The sequence below is a fragment of the Podarcis cretensis genome, assembly GCF_951804945.1.
Source record: "Podarcis cretensis genome assembly, chromosome: 10".
Classification (NCBI taxonomy): domain Eukaryota; kingdom Metazoa; phylum Chordata; class Lepidosauria; order Squamata; family Lacertidae; genus Podarcis; species Podarcis cretensis.
This window is the reverse complement of record NC_137179.1, coordinates 31,755,219-31,774,978: the sequence shown is the minus strand read 5'-3', so window position 1 is coordinate 31,774,978 and position 19,760 is coordinate 31,755,219. Positions and strand designations below refer to the sequence as shown.

Sequence of the window (19,760 nt, the reverse complement as noted above, 5' to 3'; positions counted from 1 at the left end):
CTTCGTCCCTGACAGTCTTACAAATATTGAAGCAGGCTGTTTTTGTACAGGTTTTGGAAGTGATGCAGCTTAAATTCTTACCACTGCAAAAGAATCACAGTCATATTTGTCTATAAATTGTATAAATTATTCAATGGGCAGTAGAGGGTAGTTCTTAAACTAGTAATATGTATTGCACTCAGCAGTTTTCTGCAAGCTGCAGTTGATTGGGATTGGAAGAAACCTGACTGGGAATGCCTTCCACAGTTCACCCCCAAGGAACATAAAATTGCATATGGTGGCAGTTCTCCAAGTAGTTTTGATGTTCAGTTGTGTAATTGGAGATCCATATCTGATGGGGATATAAAGCCCAGTGCCATTAGTACCTACAGAGCTGATCTACTAACACTGAGCTTTGTTATTGTGAAGGCAGGGTTGTTGCCATGGTGGAGTATTTAAAGCACTATAGAAAAGCCAAAAATTATTAGGGTTATTTAGTGTGAGGGCTGGACCGTGTTATCCTAAGAGAAAAGCTAAGAATCATTTGCATGCTGTTTCCCTCTCTGGGCTGCCATTCAGTTAGCAGATCTTGAGTAGCCATGTCAACTTGCCTTCTCACTTGCTGCTGCTGCTGAACATCTGGTCAGTTCAAATCAAACACTTCTCAACCATAATATGATTGTGGAGGACGTGACTGACCTGGGGTACTAAGACTTGGCTGGGCAAGCTCTACTTTGCCTGTCTTGGTACTCAGTGCAGCATCAGCATAGGTTCGAGGGTTTGGGGACAAGGGATTCCATATTCCTCTCCCTCATAGAGAAACCAACCCACCTCAGCCAGATGTGAGGGCTTGTACCTGGTGTTGGGTCAGAGAGACAAATAGGGATCTTGTGGGTGTTTACCCACTTGCTGCCCAGCTGCATCCCTTTCTCAGTTGGTAGAGGCAGTCTTGGTGTAGTATTGGAGAACAAGAACAATGGGTTCTGGTGGACTTGAATGTCCAGCTTGGGTCAGCCTTGTCTAGTCTGGCTCAGGACGTCTTTGCCATTAGAATAGAGTGGGCTGTCTGAATACATCATGGGCTCAGCATATTTGCAGACCTGGTTTTTGCTACAGAATAGAAGTAAACAAGTGTTTGAAGGGGTGAGTGTCACCCAATGGTTTTCATAAATGGATCACGATCTGGTGAGATTTGGCTTGGCTGTGACTGACTCCCCCTGCAAGGGTGGGATCCATTGGGTTGGTCCACCCCAGAAGGTGATGTCACAAGCACATCTTTAGAAACCTAGTATCTGGAGCAATTTTGCAATAACTTTAGAAATGAATTCTATGGGCCACATAGAGCTCCTGAGGGCTGTAGTTTGCCCACCCGTACCATTATTGGTTTGGGGAAAACTGACCTGATAATATATCCGAAGTTTACATCTGTCTTCATCTTCAGTTGTACAACAGGTAATTTGGGATGTATGATAAAAATAAAATGTAATTATAAAGTTAGCATGAAAGCTGCTGTATGTAATACCGTATTTTTCCCTCTATAACACGCAGATTTTTTCTCCTAAAAAGGAAGGGGAAATGTCTGTGCGTGTTATAGAGCGAATGTGTGGTCCCTGGAGCCCAAAAAGCAGGCAAAAATCAAATCGCGCGTCTCCTAGAAGGGAAACTTGAAAAGAGGAAGTGGCTGCTTTCCTGCATTCTGCCTCAGGGTCTTACTGCCCACCCACCTCTGTTTCGTTGCTGTGTTTGCTCAAACGGAACAAAGAGCAGGGAAAGCCCCTCCCCTCCAGGCAAGCAGAGGGGAATTTCTCTGCTCCGGTGCTGCTGGGGGAGAGGGAGAGAGGGGGGGGGGGAGAGAGAGGTGGGGAGGGAGAGAGAGAGAGAGATATGGCTGGCTTGGGTGGGGGGAAACTTTTGCCTTTCTTTCCTCCCTCCGTTAAATCCCTCTCCTGCATTCTTAGCCAGCTGCTTCTCTGCACACCCCTCTCATGTCCCTTCTTTGTTTTTCCTTCGCTCCCCACTTAAAATGTGGTTACAAAGCATAGATCCACAGGGATTCTCAGGATCTTTGCATTGGGTCACCCCAAATTCACCATCAGATCACATAGCATGTCCATGCCTACAGCCTGCACCAAAAAAATCATGCACCCACTGTTGCCTGGGGCTGCAATGGTGCAAAAATGTGGTTACAAAGCATGGATCCACAGGGATTCTCAGGATCTTTGCATTGGGTCACCCCAAATTCACCATCAGATCACATAGCATGTCCATGCCTACAGCCTGCACCAAAAAAATCACACACCCACTGTTGCCTGGGGCTACAATAGTGCAAAAATGTGGTTACAAAGCATGGATCCACAGGGATTCTCAGGATCTTTGCATTGGGTCACCCCAAATTCACCATCAGATCACATAGCATGTCCATGCCTACAGCCTACACCAAAAAAATCACACACCCACTGTTGCCTGGGGCTGCAATGGTGCAAAAACGTGGTTACAAAGCATGGATCCACAGGGATTCTCAGGATCTTTGCATTGGGTCACCCCAAATTCACCATCAGATCACATAGCATGTCCATGCCTACAGCCTGCACCAAAAAAATCACGCACCCACTGTTGCCTGGGGCTGCAATGGTGCAAAAACGTGGTTACAAAGCATGGATCCACAGGAATTCTCAGGATTTTTGCATTGGGTCATCCCAAATTCACCATCAGATCACATGTCTGTGGCCACAGCATGAAGCCCAAAAATGATACATCCACTGTTTCATTCAGAATGTTTTCCCCCTTGTTTTCCTCCTCTAAAAATGATGTGCGTGTTATGGTCAGGTGCGTGTTATAGAGCGAAAAATACGGTACTACTTTTTAAAAAAGCATTTGGCTTTACAGATTTAGGAATGTATAATTAGCAGTGTATTTTTACTGAAATTATATAATTAGGAATAGATAATTAGTGCTTTTATATTACAATTCTCTATTGAATTCTTAAACAGGAATGTGCAAAGTGGCATGGATACAGGTAGATGTTTAATTTGCCACGTCATACACAGGTTTAGCCATGAATGTTTGCTGTCTAGGTGTGATCATTTCCTCCTCATTTTGACCATAGTTGTAACTCTGATAGTGCAGTGTAAGTGGGCTGCGTTTCATTGTTTAAACACCCCTAGCTTTATCAAATTGGCTGTGCAGTAAACCTGGTGCTGACTGTATGACTAATTCTTATGCTGGGCAATGGAAAGGATATGCTAGCAGTGGCATGAGGTAGTCATTACAAGGGGCAGAAAAAGTTAACTGTTATTGTTGTTAAGAATTCTTCTGAAGGATTCTTCTGTTCTCAACTCCAGACACAGTCTGCTGAGTCAGAATTGAGTTTACTTAATGTGCTGAGTAGCCTCCCAGGAGGTTAACCCTCAGTGTGCCTTACATGTGCACACGTTTTTATAGAAAAAAAATGTATTTACACAGTCTTTTACTAGGAAATGCATACATTTCAACCTCAAAGTCTGAAATGATTACATTTGCATTTGTAATGTGGTTCTCCTTATAATGTTGATGTGCCTGGTAGCCAAATATGTATGAACTCCATTTTTTTAGTTACCTAGTATGATCATATATTGCTGTAAGTTCAATACCTCAAGACTGGAAACATACAGTATATTAAGGAGAATAAACACCATATAATTGCAAAACTCTGTGTTACAAACAAAATTGGCAAAAATATATTTGGTTACTTAAAGAAAGCTGTGCTCCAGGAATGTCATTATAGCTCAATGAAGATGTTAAACCTGTATGCAGTAGCTTTGAAAAAGACAAATTCTATGCTAGGGATTACTAGCAAGGAAAGCAACAGAGGGTCACCTGTTAAGGATTGTTGTACAATTTAATATATGTAAAAATTAATGCCCAGTAACCTTCCACCTTAGGACAAGTCCACCATGTGATATAAGGTGCCTTTGTCCTTGCAGCCTCTCCAACACATAAAATAATGGTTCTGATTTATATAACTCAGCAGGACCAGAGTCAAAAGCAATCTGTGAATGAGGTTTAATCCAGCTGAATTCAGGTAGACTTGGTTTGGATTGCAGCCTTAATGGTTTTGCTGTCTGGTAGCAATATGTTTTCTTGCAGCTCTCAAAAATAATTCTTGTATTCTATTTTTTTATTTCATAATCTTGGCTTTCACTTGCAATCAAATGATCACATCACCATTTCCCTGTGCTTCATCACTTGTACAGCCTTAGTCAACAGAAGTTGTAATCTTTCATATGTCCTGAGGCCATAAAGCTTGCGATTGTATCAGTCTGGGTCTGTGTTGGTTCTTTCACATTCCTGGCTCTCCAGATTGTGCATTGTTAGTCAAATAACTGATCAGAAGAGACTGGGTAGAACTTGCAGTAGCTTGTTAATCTGCATTGACATGCATAGTTTAGGAGTTTTCACTGTGTAGAAAAGGAGCCCATTCTGGAGAAACTCAGCTGTTGGGAATGTACGGAATTTCAGTCTTGAGACACTTCATGAAATGAACTTAATGCCTCAGGTAATGGAGAGTTTCCACTCAGCTATACAATGTTTGGGGCTCTTTCAAACATGCTGTGAAATTCTGGACATATTGTTCTGGAACTGGAACTTGTCATAGCTGGTGCAGGGTCAGTGTTTAGTATACTTAATAGTTTTTTCAGCCTTTGATCTCCAGGCTATTCATTTTCAAGAGATCCATGAATGTTGCTTGCAGATATGAACAGTATGCGTTTAATGTTGGGAAAACCCACAAGGATCTTTGTGGAAGCCTGACAAATAATGAAGTTGCTTTGATTCAGCTTGAATCATCAGATAATTGTGCCACAGCACCACCAAAAGTCAACAGATCTAAATCAAGTTTTTTCTCTCTCATTTCAGTTCAGACCAAAGGAAATTAGATCATAGCTTTGCCCTGCATTTTTTGTGCACATGCAGCTCTTCCCAGACACAGTATGCAAATGAAACAATGTGCTGGTAGAATGACAATGAATACATTTGACAAAGTTTTGGAGGTCTATCCAGAGGTATATACAGTGCTTTTTTTTCTTAAAAATGTTTAGGGGTACTCTCATTTTCCTACGCATATTGAAATACTACCCCTCAATGAGGCCAAACTTAGATTCACAAAAGGTTTAGGGGTATGCGTACCCCCAGAAAAAAAGCACTGGCTACATAGAAGCATAAGAACTTGAGCAAAATTTAATTTGTATATTTGAATAAACAAATGGGCAACTGAAGCATGTTGATTTCACAACTGGAAGGACATGCAGCTCTTCTGTGGTAGCATTTGTTTGGTTTCCACCATGAGAAAGGATAGCCTAGCAGACTGCCTCTCCCTGGTGCAGCCAAAGCCTATCTTTTAAGATCTGAGAAGCTCCTGTTCATCATTCCATGACCAGCATGGAATGCCTGCTTTGAGTAATTCATGAGAGGAAGACAGTAAGGGCATAAGGCTCTTTTTTGTGTGCACTGCTCAGCGCTGTTTGTGAATTACAGTTGCATTTTCTGTTGATCTTGTTTCAAAGGAAAATTTGTTGAATGTTTTATTTTTATTTTTAACGTAAACTTTGTAGAGATTTTTAACTGGTCAAATTTTTAATAAATAATACTTCATCTTACTGATGTGTAATTGACTTTTAGATTCATTAAGTGATACTACAATAATATAAGGTATCTTCTGGATATCTATATTTATGTTAAAATACACTTGCTTCATGCTCTCTCATGATAATATACATACTCTGTGTAGAAGAAGACCCATTAAGAGGCTCTTATTTTGGTCTTGGTGCACTCAGCCTTGTATCTGAGAAACTTGGCCTCAAGTCCAATCTTGGCTTCTGTGCTTGTGCCAGTTTTTGATCCAGTTGCAACCTCTTAGCCTCAATTTGTTATATTTAAAATGGGTGTAATATCAGCTTGCAAGTTAGATTTGTATAAGGGTGAATACAAATGTTATGAAATGTGCGACAAACTAAAAATGTGATATAAATAGTTAGGTGCAGTGTCAATAATTCCTTTTCAAGATACTGTGTATCATAGTGCAGCAGTCGCTTGTGTGATAGCAAATTTATTCCAGGATCTCTTTGGTTTGTTCGGGTTAGTGCCCCCCAATTCTGAAGGTAGTAATAGCTTTAGAATTACATTTACGCTAGAATTATTTCAGTATTTAACTTTAGCAAAGAGTGACAGTCCCTATTAGAGTCAGCTTGAGGAGGGGGAATCTTGGAACAAAAGCAATCAAGTAATCCCAACTATGCTATTTGAAAAAGTTTAGAGCATTTTTTAAAGTGCTGTGCATGGCACAGAATATTCTGAGACACATGTCATAATGCTAGAAATGTTTCAAATGTCTCTTTGGTTTTTGTGTTGTTTAAAAAAGCAACCCATGGTTTCAAGAATTAAATTCATGAGATATAAATTCCTCCAGAAAGAAAGCACATTTAAAAAGTTAGTATTATACTATAACCTACTAAGTTCATAACTTGCTTTGTCTAGGACAACTATAGGAGACGGGTGGAAAGGCAGTTGCTGTAATACATTTATTTTATACTAAATGTTTAAATTAGCTGTTGTAATAAACTTAAAATAAATTTCCTCCTGGAGACAAGAAATAATGACCAAGTAAAATGGGAGTGAACTCCATTGCTACATTTCTCAGCCTGATTGTCTCATCTGTAAATATTGTTGGATGCAGCATGTGTCAGAGTTATTGTACTTCTTGTGGGCTGCAATTTTCAAGCTATGTGAATGTCTCAGTTTAGAGGGTCATGTGGGTGTACTAATTCCTGGAAGAGAACTCCCTCATTGGTATAGTCCTCTGGGGAATTTAAGAGTTCACATGCAACCTCCTCTTCCTTTCTCAAACAAGAGGGATTGTGCAAGGAAGCTGTTCACAGAAGGGAGTTCTGAAGGGATCCTTGCTTGCTGCAGCTCGAATCTTTTGGAATTTCTGTAGCATGATTTTGCATTGTATCGGTAGAGTGGATAACCTTGGAAATGCACAGAAAAATATCACTTCTTAGTGACAATCTATAAGGATTTGCTTTTAGAAAGAAAGTCTTGAATGAGTCTGAATCTGCAATCCTTCCTGTATTTTCATTTCATGGATAGTTTCCCTTGGGAAAAGGATTTGGTATGATTCTGCTGGAACCAGAAACTATATTGATGGCAGTTCAATCAGGTAACTTCCCTTTAGTTAAACAATGTTAATGTGCAAGCAGTACCAGGATCTGGGGAGTGGAACAGAATGCAGAGGTGATTTTTTTTTAAAATAAAAAAGGTTGTATGTATTTCAACTTTGAGATTTCCTCCCCCATAAATTCAAATGTTTGAACAATGAGATCACTTCTCTGAATTTCAAGCAAATAGCTGCCAACCCTTGGGTTCTTTAATGAACTAAATTTTACTGGGAAAGACTCCTCTCCTGATTACTGGCTGTGAGCATGCAGACTACAGGTTTTAACTTTTGAGGAGTTCTGCTGGGAGCACTTGGACTAATCTTTGGGAATTTGCTTCTGCTTTTTATAGAATTTTACTTCTACAAAAATTGTTTTTTTGCTTACGTTTCAAATTCATTGTATGACAGCATGGTTAGTAAAAATTCTTGTAAAGATCCACTCTCATATGATTAAACTGTGTGAAATGAAAAGATTTGATACCTTTCCAAAGTAAGGATGTACATATACAGTACCTTTTTCCTGTAAAAACACTTGCAGTGGAAATTGAGTGCATGCCCTGTTAAAGTTAGGGATTGTCTAACGTGTTGTCTATGGGACGCGGGTGGCGCTGTGGGTAAAAGCCTCAGCGCCTAGGGCTTGCCGATCGAAAGGTCGGCGGTTCGAATCCCCGCGGCGGGGTGCGCTCCCGCTGCTCGGTCCCAGCGCCTGCCAACCTAGCAGTTCGAAAGCACCCCCGGGTGCAAGTAGATAAATAGGGACCACTTACTGGTGGGAAGGTAAACGGCGTTTCCGTGTGCTGCGCTGGCTCGCCAGATGCAGCTTTGTCACGCTGGCCACGTGACCCGGAAGTGTCTCCGGACAGCGCTGGCCCCCGGCCTCTTGAGTGAGATGGGTGCACAACCCCAGAGTCTGTCAAGACTGGCCCGTACGGGCAGGGGTACCTTTACCTTTACCTTTAACGTGTTGTCTAATGGCAATGCAATATTCTCTTGTTTACAAGAGGTCCAGAGAATCAGCTCTCTTGTGCTAGTGGAATGTTTTGTTCAGCTAACTCCTTAAGAAAGCTGTTATCCCTTGCACACTGGACAATTCCTACATTCTTTTTTTTTTAAAAGATGAGAGTGGGAATGGGGTGGGGTGGGGAATTGCTCGGGGTGGGGTGGGGTGGGGAATTGCCTTCTTTACTTTGTTCTTTCTAAAAAGTTATGCTGGGGTCTGCAGTCAGGCTAGTTCTTCTAGACATTTATGGATCAGTAATAAAACACAGGAAGTGAAATTTGGAACAAAGGACAATTTTTAGAGAGTGGTATACTGTGATGATCTGTGTTTGGATTGATGGCTCCTGTTGGGGCATGTAGGAGAGGGATTGGAGCAGGAATAGCAAAGAGTCTGTTCATTCATTGTCGATTTTTAAAGGAATTTTTACCAAGACCTTTTGTAAGTGCCACAGGGTGTACTGGAGGGTGCACTGGCAATCCCAAACATGTCTGAACATGTTGTCCAAACCTATCCTCATGGTTTAGCTCACTCCAGAATAACCAAAAGCTGTAAACCAAGAACCAACATTGGATATGGCTTGTGGTTAGTCTGGAGAGAAGTAAACAATGAATTGCAGTTTGTTGGACACACCAAGCAATGACAGCTTAGCAGAATGATGGAATGAAGGGGCTGTGATCTCCTTCTCAAATGACCACATGCTAACACATTGTACTAAGCCACAATTTGGCTTAGCTTGATGTGTTAACTAGGCCAACATGAGCCAGGAAACTATGGCTTAAATCCTGCTTGCAATCAAGTGTCTGATCAGGGTTCATTAACTTGAAGAGAGCCATACAGTTGTAGTTTGAAGCTGTGTGTGTTTAAATTCTGTAACACTAGAGATTTTTAAAAATAATATAAAGTAATTTTTGAATGTGGCCCTCCTCTCTCTCAAACATTTCCACTGGAAATGCACTGAAGTCTAATGCACACTATTATAGGATGGTGTATGAAACACAATTTATGAAATTATTTGGCATTAAATATTTGCTGAAAGCTACTTGCTTTTTTTAAAAAAAGCCTTTACTAAAAACAACTTGAGTGCTGTAGCTCTGTCAGTGTTTGGTTTATATGAGTAGATAAGTATCCGTAAACCTTGTTGCATGTGATCATATGTGTCAGGTTCCTTTTTTCTATTTTAAAGAAACTAGTTCCAGTTATTTAAATAGATTCTTCTGCACACACACACACACACACACGGATTTTTCTTAAGTTCACTTCCTTTCATTTTGTGAGTGTGCTGTCCTAGTTTGCAGCTTCCTCTGCAGATAAACTGGAATTGAGGTTTTCCCCCTTCAAAACATTCCCAGCATGTCCAGTGTTTGGGATGCATCTATTTTTTCAAGTATCTTGGTTCCCAGAAAAAGAACTACTTAAGATTTGTCTTTCAAACTCTGTTTGGCTGATGTCATAAACCAGTTCCAGCTGTCTTAGATTAAAGCAAATGCTGATAGTGAAGAGGGATTTCCATGGCATTCTAAAATAGGATGTGTGGGATGTACACTCAACATCCATTGTAACTTATGAGGCCACTGCTGCTTAAAAAAAGAAGTCTGTGCGTTTATATAGGCATAAAATCACAATTTGAGTTATGGCTTAAAACAGGTGTGGGGAACTGGGTCAGGCTGGCAGGCTGGATTCTGATGTTTCCCACACCCCATGGGCCACTTTGACAAGTGGTCAGGGCTACCCACCTATTATTCTTTGGCGATCACTTGTAGCAGAGTAAGATTGTCTTCCCTGAACACGGTCTTAACAGTGAGTCTGTAAGTGACTGTGGAGGCCAGTTCTGGATCCACACGTCCGTCCACAGTGGGGACATAGGTTTCCAGGTGGGAGTTGATCACAGTGAGAGTTTGCCAAACGTGCCTTCCTCTTAGCATGTTTTCTCCCTTTCGTCCTGAGTTCGAGCGTCTTCAAAGTCCATGACACCTTTGGTAAAGGCTGTTCTCTAATTGGAGCGATTGCAGGCCAGTGTTTCCTAGTGTTTCTTACCTTATCTTATATTTGCCTTGAGAGAGTCTTTAAACCACTTTTGTTGACCACGAGCATTACACTTTCCGTTTTTAAGTGCGGAATAGAGTACGGTAGTTGCTTTGGAAGACAAAACCAGGCATCAGAAAAACAAGACCAGTCCAACGAAGTTGATGTTGAAGAATCCTTCCTTCAACACCGGTGATCTTTGCTTCTTCCAGTACGCTGTTGACCATGGTACCCTCATGGAACAGCCCCATAGAATGGAAATTGGGGCACTGTGTTAGTCATTCTGGTTCTACCTACTTGGCGAGGTCCAGAGAATAGTTTTGGAGAGTGCTTTTTGCCTTTGGCAGTTATGCTTTGGGGTTCCACAGAGCACTCTTTTATCCCCAGTGCTTTTTAATATCTATATGAAGCCAGTGGTCATTTGGAAATTTGGGGCAAAGTATCATTTGTATGCTGATGACACTCAGCTCTATTTCTCCATTGCATCTGAATGAGGAGAGACACTGGGGGCCCTGCACCAGTGCCTGGATGCAGTCGGCTATATGAGGGTATAAGCTGAGCTCTAGACAAGGCTTCTATTGACATTCAGACAACTTGCAGGAGACACTGTGTGCTGTCTTCACATGCTGCTAGGCATCTTCTGAAATGAGAAGATAATCTTGAAGTGCCAATTGCTTGAGTTTCCTTCCTTACTGCTACTTTTGAACATCCAAACTCTGTAGTTTAATTACTACATAATCCTTCATCTTTCTAGTTCACTACCTTCCATTAAAATGGAGTGCCCATGCTTGGCGTATTACATAATCTCTGTTTGAAATAGTCCACATTTCTAAGGAACTGTACTTGGCACTTGGCTTAAACCCACTTCTGACTCTTGTATTGATTTTCCAGAACTATAGTCTTAGTTGAACAACCATCTTCCTTCAGCTATATACCCCCGCATCTTCCCCACCCTTTGGCACTAAGATCTTCCTTCTTCTAGCTTTCATTTTTTCCTGGCAATTTAGAGCTTGCAGGGATCTTTTGCTTATGCTTAGATACTATATATGAGGGTGGGGGCCTTGTGGGTTTTAAAAAATGCATCCCATGGTTTTTTTACCTATGGTTATGCTCTTAATGTTGGTAATTACTTGAAGATGTATTTTATGTAACAAGCAACTAACAAGTTCAATAAATAATAATAAGCTTAGAGCAGGCGTTCCCAAACTGTGGTCCATGTTGGTGGTTTGTGGTATATCTGTGAAGAATGACAGGAGCAGCAAGTGTGCCATCATTCTAATACTCTGTACTGTCAGCAGGGGTGCCAACTTGAATAAAATATTTTTTGGGGGGAGGGAGGTAAGCCCCACCCTCCATAATTGATTACAAGATGCAGCACACACAGAGCATTTGAATGGCAATGCCCATCAACTTGGGAGGGGGCTGGCCCCCCTCAAATTCTTTATTGGAGAGACTGAAAGGACCTCAGCCCCTAGAAGTAGGCATCTATGGTGGGAAGTGAGCATGCTGCTTGGAAGTATTTACTGTTTAGGGAAGCTTTTAATGTTTGATGGATTACTGTATTTTAGTATTTTGTTGGAAGCCACCCAGAGTGGCTGGGGAAGCCCAGCCAGATGGGTGGGGTATAAATAAAAAATATTATTATTATTATTATTATTATTATTATTATTATTATTATTATTTTTATTATTATTGGCAGCTAATGGAAATAAACGCACATTGACAAAACATAGTTTTCATGAAGGATGTCTGTTAATAGTTATTAGCTTCAATGACTATGTTCTGCCTTCACTGTTCGAGGTGCTATGCTTCTGTATACCAGTTGCTGGGAATGAACAAGTAGAAGGTGAATGCTTTTGCATTGAAATCCTGCTTGTGGAATTCCCACTTGTATCTGGTTGGCCACTGTGAGAACAGGACGTTGGATTAAGTGAGCTTTTGGTCTGATGCAGCAGGGCTTCTTTATGTTCTTAAGTGTGGTACCTTGAGGGGTGATTAACTTTCCTTCTCCCCACAAGGGTAGGTTTTCCCACCCTTCCATTTGCCTAGTTGTGCCTAGTTGTGTATGTGGCTGAGAAGCAAGGCTTGCTGGAAGCCATCTAGTGAGTTCATGTGTAGGAGGGAATTCTCTTGGCACTTAGATGCACTTTTGAGGATATGTTACTTGAACATGTGCAAGCTTGTATTCCATTCTACTTCACCCCCAAGAGATAAAAAACTGTCTAAAAGGAAACAGGTTGTCAAGAATAATGAATAGCACACTAATAATAACTTAATTTTCTGTAGACAACCATGCCACCAGTTGTTTTGTGGGTGGGGTTTTGCATTTTTAAGGTATATACCACCTTAACTGGACAAAGTGGAAGATCCCCAGATCAAAACTATCCTGAACTCTTTTAGAAAGCGTTAACGTAGAGCTTTTTAAAATAAAGGTCAATCTTAATTACCCTTTCACATATATTTTTGTGTCTTTTACTTAGTAAGCATTTATGTTGCCAAATGTTCTTGGAAGAATCTGGAGCTATTGTAATGTATAGTAACTGTCCTTATTGACTGAATGCCTGATATTTTCACAGGACACAGTGTACTTGAACAGTGAAATTTATGTTTTTGACAACTTTATTAGATTTCCATCCATTGCCTATCAGATTTATTTTTAGGAATATTAGAGTGCCGTATCGGTGTGAGAGAGCCATCTACATCAAACCTTTATCATCCTATGTATTTTCCTTGGAGAGGGAAAACAGGGTGTAATATGAGTAGATTTTCTCTAGCAGCCTTCAAACACTGTTTAGCATCGGTGGCACTAAAATGTTTGACTTTGCACATCTTTTTAAGTTCCATATAATGCAGGATTATGTTAGGCTTTTAGTACTGTGTAGTGGCTCTAAATAAGATGGAAATTCTGATAGGAAAAATGATTTTGTATAATAAATCAGTAGGTCTGTTCTCAGTATAACTTAGTTGGATATTGCCCATTATCACAGTTCAGTGATACATCCCAAGTAGGCAAAAATACTCCAGGAGGGTGGGGCAAGTGCTGTAGGAGCCAAATAGAGAGAGCCTAGAGCCTGAGGTTCCCATCTCCTGCTTTACAGTTTTTGCAGCCAGTTTGTTTCACAAGCCATTTGCAGCCACTGGTTAACCTACCATTTTCAGGATTTTATTTATTTATTAATTAATTACATTTCCTGTGTGGGGTGTTGCTTCCTTGTAAGTCTGCTCCTTAACCTTACACAGGATCTTGAATGAAAAGAAGGAGACTCATAAATTATTTCAGTACAATAAAAATAATTGAGAATGCTTTGTTTCCCAAAGCTCAAAATATCAAGGGAAGTATTTTATCTTTGACTTTTTAAATAAAAAAGCAGCTTTAGGAATCCCACCTGGGACTAAGGCTCTATAGGTTTGTCAGAGCTTTCTCCTTCGGCACCAGTCATTAATAGGTCATCATCAGGCTTAATAACTTTGATTTAACCCGGTAGCACAGAAGCCCTCAGTTTTGTATCACAATAGCCATTTTGAAAGCAGAGGTAGCTACTAGGTTGACTTTTCCAGTTTCCAAGAGATCTTTATAGTTCTGCCCTGTAGCAACTCTCCTTACAGAGTATCCAACCATCAGTTTGTCAGGAATAGCCTTACCTGACACTTCTGGTGCTACATTGACACAATCTCTTGGATCTACAGCACCCTCTGCTGTTCTAATGTTATTTTATTAAAAGTGTCAGTTGTGCCAAATGTACTGTGTGTCTTTTCCATAGTAAGGTTTGTCTTGCTTTTTAGGATATGCCTGAAACAAATCTCAGCTAAAGTGTCTAGAAATCCATGTTTGCACAAGCTAATTTCATTGTTTACTAACATTAAACTTGGCTATATCCCGTGTTTTGTCAAAGGAGTTTAGTAGATTGTACTCGGGTTTAGCCCATTTATACCCAAATAAACCTCATTTTCTGAAAGCTGACAGTGACTTGTCGAAGGCTGAGTGTAGACTTGAACTCAAGTGTCCTTAGCGCTTGAGTCCATGGGTGGGGAACCAGGCAGACAATTGAATTTAGACCAGCCATGCTCACCTGTTAAGTCACCTGACTTTAAATTTCATTGGACATGGAGATCTCTGAGCTAAGTGCTAAGATAACAGACAACTGATCTCTTATCTTCAGTCTTGGCACTAAGCACCACAGCACTAACATCTTAAGATCAGCAATAAACCTCTGCTTACTTGTTAAAAGACTGCAGGCAGAGATTTTTCTCTGATCTTAGTTCTGTGATGCGATAAGCCTCTGCCTGCTCAAGGAGCATTTCTTTTATCTCTCCGGTGGGATCATAGTAGGCTAAGCAATTGCTTTCTCTTTAGGCTCTCAATTCTTTATTCCTTTGCAACCCTTGCTTGAATTCATGCCATGGCTTCAAAGATTCCTGGTGAATGCAATTCTCCATGTGGAACCAATTCCAGTGAGGCTTGCATTTGACGTGAAATTTTAAAAGAAGTGAGCTCCAGTGCTTCTTTAGGAGCTTTGATGTTACCTGCCTCATCCCTGATGTCGTATGACACCATGTATAGCACAGCTTTCCAAACTCTGTGTCGCGACAGTGTGTAAGTATGTCATGCGAACGTTCCCTGTGCTCCTCCCAAGGCTGGAAAGGGGTTAGGTTAACCTCCAGTTTGCTAGTAAAACTGAATTACTGTGTCATGAAATGGTTTATATCTAAAAAGTGTGTCACCAACATTAAAAGTTTGAGACACGTGGACTTGACTGAAAGAAAATGGCCCCTGATGGGTCCAATTTGATCTGGGGACTGCAGGTTCCGCATGTCTAATATATCCAGTGATATTTAGATAGCCAATGGAGTCCCTACCTTTGTTGCCATTCAGGTTTGCTTGGCTTCAGCATAATCACCATTTCATAAAATGCAGCATCTGTTTAGAAAATGAAACATGAGCAGATGCCTTTATAGTGAGTCAGACCCTTGGTCCATCTAGCTGAAGTTTTGTCTGCATGCACTGGGAGCGGCTCTCCAGGGTTTGACAGAGCATATTCCCAACCCTGGCTAGAGATGCCAGGATTGAACCTAGGACAGTCTTCATGCAACACAACTGTTCATCCATCGGAGGCAGAAAGTTAAAACGTGTGCATTATGTTTCACTTAAATGGAATATGGTTTGCCCTAAATAACCCCCTCCTTGCTATTCCCGCAGAAACTTATTTCTTAGTTAAAATGTTGCATTTAAGCTTTTTACACTCCTTCCCTTTCAAACTTTAACTCTCATGCACAAATCTTTGCTAGCTGAAACACTGCAAAACTCCTCCCCATCTTTTGTAGTGACTTTTGTTTTCCTCATGCTTTGATTTAGAGTCTTGGAAGAATCTTTGGGATTCTTGGAGAAGGAGCCTGCGTCACTGAGAAACATTTGACTTTTTGGCCTTGTAGTGAAGCTAGAAATCAAGTCAGTCTAAAAGCATTCCTTAGTCAAGCTGGCCTACTTACCCTTTAGTTTGAATATGAAAGGGCCTCAGTGGGAATCTTGGCATTTTTTACCACCTGTTGGGGCAGCTGCAGGTTATGTGAGAAGACTATTGATAAGACTATGGATTCACAGGATGTTTTAAGGGAGGTGGGAGAGATGTGTAGGGAAGTGGCAGTCTTTTTATTTTGTGCTTTCTTGGACCCCTTATTTAACATGTATCCATGAGAAGTCTGGAGGATGGCAACATGAGGAGCCTTTTCTGTGGTGGCTCCCATTTGTGGAATGCTCTCCCCAAGGAAGCTCACCTAGCATTATAAATCTTTAGGTGCCGGGCAAAAACTTTCCTCTCTGACGAAACCTTTTAGAAGTGGCCAGGATGTTTTTCCCCCCTCTTGGGTTTAATGTTTCTATGTGGGACTTTTTGTCGGTTTTGTTTATAAGTTGCTTTGGGTTTCCCTGGGCAAGATGAAGCGACTAACAAATTCAGTAAATAAAAATAATAATATCGGTTGTGTAACTCCAACTGAGCTGTGAGGTAACTGGTGGGAGGATGTAAAAATGTGACAGACCAAATAAAACTTGCTACCAAGCCTTTTTAGCACACAGACCTGGCTTCAGCCTGGTTTTGTACCACTGCAGTGATGGCATAGTAGAAGAAGATAGATACTGGTGATGTTGTGTGGGTCTCTGTTGCCCAAATGGTTAAGATTGTGAAGGCTAACAACTTAAAGACATTTACACATGGAACATAAAATTAATTTGAAGAAGAGTGCTACTACTAAGGGAAGAATTTGCTCAATATTGGTTATCCGTGTTTTGTCATCTCTTTCAAATTCAAGTAGCTTGAGCTGCTTCTCTAGTAGATGCAGAAGTCACTAGGTAAGGTAATGGTAAAGGACCCCTGGACGGCTAAGTCCAGTCAAAGGCAACTATGGGGCGTGGTGCTCATCTAACCTTTCAGGCCAAGGGAGCCAGCGTTTGTCCACAGAGAGCTTTCCGGGTCACGTGGCCAGCATGACTAAATTGCTTCTGGAGCAACAGGACACTCTGATGAGTGCCAGAGCACACGGAAATGCCGTTTACCTTCCTGCTGGTGTGGTACCTATTTTTCTACTTGCACTAGTATGCTTTTGAACAGCTAGGTTGGCAGAAGCTGGGACAGAATGTGGGTGGTGCTGTGGTCTAAACCACTGAGCCTCTTGGGCTTGCTAATCGGAAAGTCGGTGGTTCGAATCCACACAAAGGAGTGAGCTCCCGCAGAAGGCACTATACATAATGAGAAAGTGTATTGGTATATAAAATTAGGAAACTTGTGGGTAATACCCAAAGGAGAATCAAGCTGAAGATTACGGAACTATGCGGTGAAGAAGATTCTTGAAGAAAAGGGAAATACAGTGAAGGAGGATATAGAACATTCTGTAGAGGAAGATGTGCAACTTAAAATGTTGTATAAAGTAAAGCAGTTTAAGATATTGGGTATTGGCTTGAACACTGAAGATGTTCTTTATCTATATGGCAACCTCCTCAGTAGCGTGTCTGAAAGTCCAACTAGCGCGCAGCAGTGCCTTATCTCATCCCAGTAAATAACTTCTCTCATTCAACAAAGCAAAGTTAGCTTTAACTGAAGTTCTGTGCAGCACACTCTTACTTTTTAAGTTGTAATGGGCATGGATCTGAAAGAACATACAGTATCCTTCAAAATCCCAAATACTATTTCCACATCCTTGAGGGAAACAATACTAAATTGATCCAAGTTGCTATGACAGTTGGCTGCTTCTAATACCTCTGGTGTGGCTGCAGTAGTAATCATAGTTTTCAAGATGAATCATATTTGAATGATTTCATCAGTGTAGAACAGTACAAACTAAACTTGTCACAGTGATCTGTAGATGCCTCATCTTTTGGCTGCTCTTTAAGGTCCTTGTATCAACAGGAGCTTAGCTGGATGGAATTTCTATTGACATTGAGTGACAGAGGCAAAAAAAGTTTACTTTGTTCAACGTTGTAGGCCTGTGAAATGTTGGTGGTACTCCGGAAAATGTTGGTACTTCACAAAATCCTTAAAACTGGCCCACTAGTTTTAAACATTTATTGTATGCAACTGCCATCTTTTATAACTTTCCTGAAAGCAGTAAATTCAATAAAGATGGAGTCTGATGCTGGAATTCTCTTTTGTCAAATTTATTTTCTTTATGATGCTTTCATAAAGAGCATCACTATGTGTGGGTAACAATTTATGGTACTATTTGTGGTTCAGTTCCTGCCTATTCTGGGGTCATTATGGCTTTCTTAGATGAATCTGCTGGCCTGGTTCAGATGTAAAGAAAATCCATGGTTTCCCACTACATGAACAAGTATGCAAGGCGCTTGTGTGCTCCTTCTCCTGTTTTGCATACAGGAGGAGGCTATCTAAAGTTTCCGCTTTTGATTTTAAACAAACCAAACTCCGAAATGGTGGTTTGTTTCTACAAGAATGGAAACCACAGTTTGATACCTGGACTGTTCCCATTAACCATAGTTTAAACAAATTTCAGTTCCTTAAATTGATGTCACAGAAAACTATGGTTGGTTTAAATTCAAAGCCAAAGTTTTGGTCATCTTTTGACATGTGAAATAGAAGGAAGGGAATTTGTAAGCCTGAAGCCCATTGATGTTAGCAAATCTCCCCTCCTTTTCAGTGGCAGGATGGAAGGAACAGGGCTGGGCAGGTTTGGGGCTCAGTGGAGGCCAGATGGGAACAAGGTGATGAGAGGGAGCTGGGTGGTCTTGATTACGGAGGGAATGTGTGTGTGTGTGTGTGTGTGTGTGTGTGAGAGAGAGAGAGAGAGAGAGAGAGAGAGCGCACACACACACTTTGACTCCAGCTTCACCTGCTGCTAGTATGCAGTCCCAGACTGCTTTCTACTGCAGGAATGTAGCACTTGATCCCCAAAGGGTCACCTGCCCATGTTCTACTGCAATTTGGGAGGGAGGACAAATTTCCTTTTGAAATTGGTAGAGCTCTTTACTCCATGTTTTGTAATATATTTTTAAACAGGAGATTTGTTGTTTAGTCGTTTACCGTCTCCCTAATGCTAGGGTCGATTCATGTGAAGGCTGATAGGTTTTCCCCTCCTCTCCAAATGTGGCATCTCCATGGCTGCTGCAGCTGTAACTTTGAAATCATTTTTTAAAAACCACATGACTGTCCAGGTGATAACAACTGTTGGGAATTCATAGAACTGCCACATAGACAGTTTCCATATGGACAGGCTGCCACATAGCCACAGAGTTCAAATGCTACAAGGCCTATGCTACAATGGAATCATAGAATCATAGAATCATAGAGTTGGAAGAGACCACAAGGGCCATCGAGTCCAACCCCCTGCCAAGCAGGAAACACCATCAGAGCACTCCTGACATATGGTTACTGAAATGGTTTTTCAGCAGCCACCACGTGGGGCCTCTAATTTTGAACTGGCCTTTTAGCCCCTCTCTTGAGGGTATTGAATTTATAGCTAAATCAAGACCGTTGGCATAGTTCAGAGTGTGTATTGGGCATCTATAGAAATAAGTCAGTTGAGGCTCCGGGGAGGCAAGAGGGTAGTCTCTGCTTCTGTGTAAATGAAGCATTCAAATTACATTTGTGTCTTTATATCTGTTAAAGGTTTTGTTGCCTTGGCGGCACATTTGGAACATAAAAATGTAGTAGATGTACTTTGCCACAGAGGCAGAGCTAAATCTTGGATGCATTTTCATATTTGTTGAAAGGGAATGGCAATCTGGTTCTTGGTGCTTAGAGTACAGTTTGGCAGTTGAAATATTTAAAGTGCAGTGCCCTCGGATTTGTGAGGTAATGAGAGACTGATATGGAAAAGGAAGTGGGGAGGCCTGGAGGTGTGGAAAGAGCTCAGAATGTGCTTTGACGTCATCTGATAGGTTTTCCAGCATGCAGTGGCTATTCTTGCTGCATCTAGAGTTCATGTTATTTTAAAACTCTGTCAAAAGTGAGGGTGGCAGTATATCCTGTGTGTATGCAGGTCCACTGTGGGGGCAGGGACTGCCTTGGGGCCTTTCAGCAGCTGGGCAGGGATCCAGATTCCCAGGCTGGCTGACTCCCT

At 41.2% G+C, this 19,760-nt stretch overlaps 1 protein-coding gene across 2 annotated transcripts in view; it reads left to right on the top strand.

Moving 5' to 3' along the window:
• MRTFA (myocardin related transcription factor A) overlaps positions 1-19,760 on the top strand; it is a 76,470-nt gene that overhangs the window by 101 nt on the left and 56,609 nt on the right. The window lies entirely within an intron of this gene.